The following is a 9,959-nucleotide window of genomic DNA, read 5'->3' on the forward strand; positions in this document are numbered from 1 at the left end:
TGCTCATCTGAAGGCTCAACTATGGATGGATACTCTGAACATGGCTACAACTTGTTCGACAATTGAGAATTTTTACTAACGGGGCATGACTCTGATACCTGTTTTTTAGAGACGACGAAACTCCAGATATCTCCACAATGATATGATATTGTCCACTTTGGGTATAAACCCCCATGGCTTTACTTTTGGTACCACCCCAAAAAACCTCATACAATTGGAGATAGTTTTCCTCCCTTATAAACTCATGATCATCCCCTTATTTAACCGATGTGTGAATTTGATCGCATTCCCACCTAACAATCTTCCACTCAAACAAAAGACCATCGATCCATCCTTCAAACAATCATCTGATCTCTATGCTAAATCAGTCATGAAGTAGTCATCCATTTGAATTACACTTGAGCACACTACCCGCATGAAGGCTCAACCACGAATGGATACTCTGAACATGACTACATCTTATTCGATGTGGGAGAGTTTACATCTTGTTCGAACAGATACACATGAGGTCCAAAACCAACTCTTCTAGCTCTGTCACGAGCTATACTAAATTGTTCTACTTGTGAACTAGAATTCTCAGGCAGAACAACTTCTGATGTTTCAGGCACATCAGTTTCTGTAGTAACGTGTTGATCTTCTCCACTTTGGTGTTATAATTCGTTCATAGCTAAAGGGAATTGCATCTCCACCTGTTTATCAACACTACTACTTTCTCTTACATCAGTAGACGTCACAAAAAAATGCTTCACAATTGAGTTAAGCATGAAATTTTCATCAAATATCACATTCCTACTAAGTATAACTCTATTCTCAGAAGGTGACAGATTCTATATCCCTTAACTTCGTCCCCAAAACCCACAAATATACTTTTTTAGCTCTTTGTTCTAATTTATGTACCTTCATTAATATGATAGTACACAAGTCAACCAAAATCTCTTAATAAAGAATAATCTACAGGCTTATCAGACCACACCTCGTAAGGTGTTTTACAATCAATACATGTGTAAGGTCCACGATTGATTAGATAACATCTTCTATTTATTGCTTCTATCCATAACCTTCTAGCCAACCCTGCATTAGAGAGCCTGCATCATGCTCTCTCCAACAACGTTTGCTTCATATGTTATGCAATCCCATTTTACTGTGGATTGTCCCTGACAGTATGATGGCGAACAATGTCCTCATCTTTACTTAACTCATTAAACTCATATCCACAGAATTCTAAACCATTATCAGTTTGCAGTCTTTTGATCTTCTTCTCAATTTGATTTTCAATAAATATCTTCCAGAAATTCTTGAAGACTTTACTTTTATATTTCATCATAAAAAACCCAAGTCATTCTTAAGTAATCATCAATTATAGACATAAAATACATGTTGCCTCCAATAGATTCAACTTTGGAAGGTCCCCAACAATTTGAATGAATATAATCAAGTGTCTCTTTTGTACGATGAAAACCTCTTGGAAACTTGCTACGATGAAGCTTCCTAAATACACAATGTTTATATAATTCAAAATCCTGCACCTTGTGCCCACATAGAAGATCCCTTTTTGACAGAATTTGCATCCCTTTTCACTCATATGACCAAGTTTCATATGCCATAACTTAGTCATATCATCCTTGTGAACGACAGACGATGCAACAGTAGAATAACCTATTATTGTAGAACCTGATAGGAAATACAGTGATCCACGTTTTATGCCTTTCAGAACTAACTTAGAACCTTTGCAGACATACATTGCTCCACATTTACCTTTAAAATTGTAACCCTTACTATCGAGTACTTTAAAAGATATCAAAATCTTCGTCATTAATGGAACATGTCTAACCTTATAAGCAACGTGGACTTTGTATCTTCTAAGGTCAAAGTTTCAAGCATGATCGCCGAATGAGCCTTCTTCTTAAGAGTCTGACATTGTTCGTCATCCATAGCAACCTTCTTAGACTTACCAGTCAGTGACGCCCACCGCTCATGCTGTTTTAGTAAGGATCATATCTTGATCTGCCATAAACTGAAATTGTTCCTCTTGGTGAATTTGCAAAACTTTGAATATCTTCATAATGGTATAACATTGCCCACTTTGGGTATAAACCCTCATGACCTTGCTTTTGGAACCATCCCAAAAGGTCTCGTACCATTAGAGATAATTGTCCCTCCTTTATAAATCCATGATTATCCCCTTATTTAACCGACGTGGGTGTTTGATCGCATTCTCACCTAACCCTATTTAAAATAAACTAAAAAATCATCACTCATAAAAATCATTATTCTTCCACAAAATCCTACCAAATTAACAAATAAGAAGAACTATCACATAATTCATGCTAAACAAATAAAGAGAAATAGAGAAATACAAGTGAATGAAAAACACTCAGGTTCTATCCATTTGAATTCTACCTCTCTTTCAATTAATGCTATGTTAATCCATATGCATTTGAAGAAAGAGATTTTATAATCTCAGCTCTACAACGAAATATCAAAATTTAGGGTTTGAAATGAATGATTAGTAGTTTACCATTTTAAACAATTATACACCCCAAAAGTTAGAGGATAAAAAAGAAGAATTAGGAGAAGGGAGGCAGTATTTATACTTGATGGGAGTACAGAAATACCAAATTCCAATAAATTTTCCAAATAAATGTAAGTTTGGGATATATGGTAACAAATGTTGGGAAAATGGCCATTTATATAATTCTCTGTTGGAAGAAGATAAGAGACAGAAAAAAGTAGAACCTACCTACCTAACCTAAAACAATACATTTAAATTGAAGAAAATAAGCATGCACTAAACTAAAATTACATTATTATGAAATTAAACCCAATTCTTCAATTTATTGGTTTAATTTGAATAATGAGGGAAAATGCTGAAAGGTGGGTAAAAAAAGATAGAGAGAGATATATAGAAGGGGAGAATCACAGTGGTTAAAAAGTGGAAGGTTGTCAGATGGTGACAAAATTAGACGTTTTTCACAGAAATGTGGGAGCATAAGGGGGAAAAAATAAAATATTAAATTAAAATTAAAATTAAAAATTATATAAAAAAATTATTTCATATGATAAAATTATTGAAAATATTCACAAAATATAACAAAATTTTATAACTATCAATGATAGACGCTGATAGACTTCTATCGGTGTCTATCAATATCTTGGTAGATACTAATAGAAGTGTATCAGTGTCTATCAGCATTTATCATTAATAATTCTAAAATTTTACTATATTATGTAAATATTTTGATTTATTTTTTTATATTTAAAAACAGTCTAATTATATATATAATTAGAAAATTAAATTTAAAAAGAAAAAATAGTAGTGGCAGAACATCACTGAGAGAGTGGCAAACACAGTCTACTCTCCATGAAGATGAGTATCATGATTGAAGAAAAAAAAATAAAAGTTGGGGAATCTTTTTATGCAGGGTAATTTCCTTTCCACCCCATTTAAAAAAATTAAGGCAAATATCAATTATATTTTTGGACTTTGGGTGCTCGTAAATATCAATTTATATTTCTAGACTTTAGGTGTTGTATGAATTTAAATCCTAAATTTATAATTGTATTGATTTAAAATCTGAATTTTGGGGATTGTATCGATCTAAACCCAAAACTAATAATTGTGTTAATTTACACCCTAGAATTTTATAAGTGTATCAATTTAAACTATGGATTTTCATAATTGTATCAACTTAAACCCTTCATCTTGTTTTATTTGAATATTGTAAAAATCGTGACTCAAATACCACTGATAAGAACACACACAAAGAAAGGGAAATCATCGTACTTTCTATTTTTCTGTATACAACAACTGTTGTAAGCAATCTTCAAGTGAGAAAGAAAGTGAATCTTTCCGTAGACGTAGGCTTATTGGTCACATGTAACTCTGCGTGTTTCTTCTTTTTCTCTTTATCTTCTTCTTTCAATCTTCATCTGTCTTCCTACAAATCAATGAAAACACGATCTTGTTATCAAATCATAATGTTTCAGAGTATTGAGTTGCAGCGAGTCACGAATTTCTTCTATCGAGTAGCATCGAGTCAAAAGCTTTTATCTTCGAGTTGCTTCGAGTAAAGATTAATACTCATTGAGTAGAATCGAGTAATGATTAAAACTTGTCGAGTTCCATCGAGCGAAGAACAAAAACTCATCAAGGATAGGAGGAAATTTCCATTGAGTAACGAGTAGAAACTTATTGAGTAATGAGTATCTACAAGTCGAGGATTTAACAGAGCCTCTTCAGCCATTTCTTCACTATCTCAAGCTTGATCTTGATTAATTGGGCGTAGAAAAGATTGTATAACCTAACAGATATACTTATGAAAGTTCAGGGTTTAAATTGATATATTTTTTAAAGTTTAAGATTTAAATTAATACAATTATGAAAATTCAGGGTCTAAATTGATACACTTAATACCCCGGTATTCCTATCAATACTTCGGTTTTCAAGATCGACTCTTTCAACCGCTCAGACATCCATCCCCTTCGCGCTTCGCCCGCCCTATCTATCTGCAACTCCTAAAGTTTAGGGTAATTGATACAATTCTTAGTTTAGGATTTAAATTGATATAACCTCCAAAGTTTAGGGGTATAATTTGATATTTGCCCAAAAAAAACTATTGAATAATGAATAAATCTCGATCTAAAAATTCTCAACTCAACTCAATTCACTCTTTTAATTTCCCTTTCCAAAAAAAAAAAAAAAAAAAACCCCATTTTTTAAAATTAATTAATAAATCACATGTATTAAAATCCATTTCCTCATGCATGCTTCAAACGTGTCGCAGTTGTTAGACGTGTTTAATTTTAACACATATAATTAAAGTATGGGTTATGTGTGTGGGTTAGTATTTTATCATATTGGGTTATTTTATTAGTTTAGGCTCTATTACGTGATCTATTTAATTAAGGTCCTAAATTCCTAATTGAGTATGGATTTAATGGGTAGAAGCTCATTCCTTGTTAATTAGCATTTAATGAGAACCCTAATTGAACTAGTGTATAAAGAGATCTTAGAACTATGGTCTTCAAAATACCAAAACAATATGCATTAAGTCTTTCTTGAATTTCATCTAGAGAGAGTCCCACTAAGAGCATTCGAAATTTTGGTTGAGGAAGACAATAGTCATCTTAAAGCTATCATCATCTTGAAGCTATTAATCTCAATGGAATCCGGTATGTTGTTTATTCTTGGCAATTTGGCATGAATGATATTAGGGTTAATCTATTCAATATAGATTATAAGGAATTTTTCCTAGCAAGTGGTATCAAAGCATGAATTTCATGTTAGATTGTCAAGATTTTTATCATTTGCCATTATTTTTAATTCAAGTATTCGATAAAAAAATTTGAGATTTGCATAATAGATGTTCACAGTTTTTTGCATCAAAGATTTACAATTTAATATTGATTTAATCATTTTTCGGGCCTTTTGGTTTGGGCAAATTGTTTGTAAATCGAGTCTTGTAAGTTCATATCGTTTGCGGCAACTTTTTTATGAAAAAGGCTCAATATAGAGGTGAAAAGCAGAGTTTTCAGTGTAGATCCAAGAAGTTTCTGTGTAGGATGATCTTAAGCACTCCATTCCGGAGTCTTTTTGGGGTTCTCTTGCAGAGTGTGAAAATGCCAATAAGTTCCTTGCTCAAATTGAGAAATATTTTGTTAAAAAATGAAAAAGGGGAAATTTTCTTTTGACTTCTTTGACTTCTATGAGGTATAAAGACAATGGTAACATATGGGAGTATATTATGGAAATGTCCAATCTCACCAGAAAGTTAAAGGCACTTAATCTCGAGATAAATGAAATTTACTTGTACATTTGGTACATATCTCTCTTCTTGCACAATCACTCAATTTAAGATAAGCTATGATACCCAGAAGGATAACCAGAATATTAATAAGCTTATCTCACAATGTGTGCAAAAAGAATATAGGATTAAGAGAGAAATGATAGAAAGTGCTCATTTGGCAACTGGCTCGTGTGGTAAGAAGAAAAGGAAATCTACAGCTGCTGCAAAAGGAACATCTTAGTAGAATAAGAACACGAAGTAGGCTGTTGAAATTCCTTATTTTTCTACAAAAAAAAAAAAGGTCGCTTCAAGAAAAATTGTCCCAAATACGACATGTGGCATGTAAAGAAGTGCAAGCATCTCACTCTAGTTTGTTTAGAAGTTAATGTAGTTTCTATACCTATAGATACTTGGTGGGTAGAATCTAATGCAACTATTTACATAAGTATATCTATACAAGATTGCCTGTGGAGCCGACCGCAAAATAATGTTGAAAGATTCATCTATTTAGGCGATTGCAAAGCAGTTCTAATTAAAGCTATAAGAAATTTTAGATTACTTTTAAAAACCGGTTGTTATTTGAATTTGAATGAGACTTTTATTGTACTATCATTTAGACGGAATTTAGTTTCTACTTCTAGTTTGGACAAATTTGGTTTTTCTTTTTCTTTTAGAAATAATAAAGTTAGTCTATTTTAAAATTTCAAACTTATTGGTACCGATTTTTTAATTGATAATCTATATATCTTCGATTATTCTGTTTTGTTTAACAAGATCATGTTATCTAATTATTGCGGTACAAAGCGTAAATTAAATGAGAATTTCGCTATTTTATAGCACAAGATTTTAGGTCACGTCTCTAAATAGAGAATTCAGAGACGTGTGTGATACATGCCATGAAATACATATTTTATAGCACAAGATCTTAGAAAAATGGATTTTTGCATGTGTTTTCCCCTAAATTTAGTCTTATTTAGTTCAAATGAGCTTACGAGGGTTTGATTGACCTTAAAAGATATTATTCACTTATTTAAAGTTGTTTTCGAGGATTTTTGCAAGAGATTGATGGTAGATTGCTGATTTCTGTCTAATACGGCTACAGCAACATAACTACTATGGTTGCATCAGTGAGCTTTAATTTTCCAGATTTTAGACTGGTCAATTATGGTTGCAATTGTGATGCTTCAATCAGTTGGGCAACTTAAACTCTCATAACATGAATTTTGGCCTTTCTCAACCGATTTGGAGCCTATATAAATAGGAGAAGCCCTTCATTTGACGACAACAACTCTTCATCACCAAAATCATCACCAAAATCATCACCATTCTTCATCGTTATGTAGCACATCACACCACTTTGTTTTACACATTCTCTTTATTGAATTAAAGGATATAATCTAAGTTAAACTAGCCACTTAATTTAACAATCTAGTGGAACTCTAATGTCGAGAAGGTTAAAATGTTAGTGAATGTTACAAATGGATATGGAACTAAGAGCCTAGAAATAGGACTGTCATGTTGCCTTTGAAATAAGGGATACCATAGAATAAAGAAATTGGACTTGAATTAATTGAAGATCTAACTAACCATGAAAACATTAGGCATTAGCTGCTTAGACCTCCTAAAAGAACTTGACACATGACCAAATAGGTGTAGTTTCTGTTCATGTGTGATTCACTGTTAAGGTGTGATGCGGCCGCATCACTTAAGGCATAGTACCCGAAAGTTTAAAACATTATTTGCCTCCTATTCGATTATTATTGTTTGATGTTTTTATGTTTTTCCTGCACCATTATAGTATAAAATTTTCATTGGTTACCTCGGTTTCATTGATTCATAGTCATAACTAAATTAAAAGTCGTCCTAGTCTTGTGGGATTTGACAATTGGAATTTTCTGAGTTTATTGCTATTGGTATTTGTGCCCTAAAGCCTCGTAATTTATTAGTTGATTAATTTAATTGTTAATTAAGCAATATGAATTTATCCATTAACAAAAAAAATCCAAGGTTATTGCATAAAGTCGTGAACATGTATGTAGTTGACATATGGGTGGATCATGTTCAAGAAATAACCTAAAGGTCTATAGTATATAGATAAGGTTAAATGTCTTATCCTAATGATACTATGAATACAACCCACTTTGTAATAGTTATAAATAGTTTGATTCAAACCATTCATGTGGAGACATGTAAGTGGGGGTATCCTATACAAAGATCTGTTTAAGATCTATTGAATATCTCTTTGTGAATCTGTTAATTGATGAGATTAATATTTCATAGGATAATCATGTACAACTGGATATTAATCCTGAGTGATATATTAACTTTTGTCTGTGAGGTTAGTCCTTTGATTTGCACAGGTGAGAGTTGGGAATTGACTAAATAGAGAGTTGGGATTCACAAGATGGAATTCGCTCCCTCCCTCATAGGGTGAGCAGACAAGTAGTTCTCTTAAGTACTGATTTTGGGTCTTGAACAAGGGGTCTCACCCTCTCACTGGCTCGAGAGGGATTAGTTTATGGTTGGATCATAAACAAATTGTTTATTAGAGAAATCAGTAGTACTTAAGGAAAAAAAATTAATTACAGGGGTAAAACGAACATTTGACTCGGCTGTAATTATGAACAACTCGTGAAGGATCAACTTGCTTAAACTAATTATATCCATGGACACAACTTGTCCTACAATGCATATGAGTTCAATCATGAATTTATAATAGTTTACCCTGTAGTTAATGAATGAAGGTTAATTTAATTAGAGTGTTTAATTAATTAATATTGGATCATTGGAGCTTATAATCTGTTGGTCGATAAAATCCTCTTGCTAGCTCATCACAGACCAACAAGGATCGACTACGTTGAAAGAAAATTTGAAATGTTCAAATTTATGAGAGAAATATTAATTGTATTGAATACAATTAATTACATGATTTATTATAAAGTTTATTTGAATGAGATTCAAATTATAGCTTTATAATATGTAGAAGGAATTTATTTGAATGTTATTCAAATAATTAATTATTATTTAAATGAGAATCATATAAATAAATAAATTATTTAATTTGAATAAGATTCAAATTAAATAGATAATGGGAGAATTAATTTATTTTATTAAGATTCAAATAATTAATTATTTATCTAGATGAGATTTATATAAATATGTTATTTAATTTAAATAAAATTTGAATTAAATAATTGGAGGGAGAATTAACTAATTCATTTGAATTAGATTCAAATAATAATCATTTAATTTGGATGAGGTCCCATCTATAGCTTAACAGGAATTTAATGAGAATCAATTTTGGATTAATTTGAATTGTTCAAATTAAATGAGAAATTAATTATATGTGATATAATTAATTTAATTTAATTATATATGATATAATTACTATAATGTATTTGATACATTATAATATAAAGTTTAGTTGAGAGGTAATAAATAGTTGAATATGATTCAAATATTAATTATGTGAATTAGATTCATATAATTGAATTTAATATAAATGAATTATTATTAAATACCATTGATGAGAGAATTAAAACTAAAGGTTATATTTTATATGATACAATATTAAACCATAGGTTATATGTTTATATATGATATAACATATAGTTATATATATAAAATAAGTTAGTTATTATATATATGTATATAATAGTTTTATTTTTATATTAAAATTAATTTATTAATTATATTAATTTTAATTTTGAATGTTAGGGAGCGAAATAACTTCCCTCCTCTAATCTCTCTCAACTCACCTAACGAGTTGGAGGTTATGTGAGTTTTTTGTGTGTTTTTTTTTTCACAGAAAAATTACAGAGATTTGTATCCCAGAAGGATTCTTCGAGAAAATCCCAAAAACTCTTCCTCTCTTCTCAATCTTTCCCTCTACAAAATTCCTAGAGCCTACCATTCCTATGATTCTCATCCCAAGAGAATACAGAAGGCTTCTTGTGATGGTATCCATAGTTTGAGGGTTTCGAGTTCATGATAGTACGTGGCCAAAGAGATCCTTTTTGTTCATGACAATTTGGAAGAGGGAATTTGTGAAGAAACTTGTTCTTCAAAAGTAAGGGTTTCTAAACCCTAATTTTCCTATTTCCTTTTCTATGTTGGCCGCTGTAAATTTAGGTTTTTTTAAATAATTTTTGTTCTTGTATTTTTTCAATTTTG

Source organism: Benincasa hispida, chromosome 2 (genome assembly GCF_009727055.1).
Source record: "Benincasa hispida cultivar B227 chromosome 2, ASM972705v1, whole genome shotgun sequence".
Lineage (NCBI taxonomy): Eukaryota > Viridiplantae > Streptophyta > Magnoliopsida > Cucurbitales > Cucurbitaceae > Benincasa > Benincasa hispida.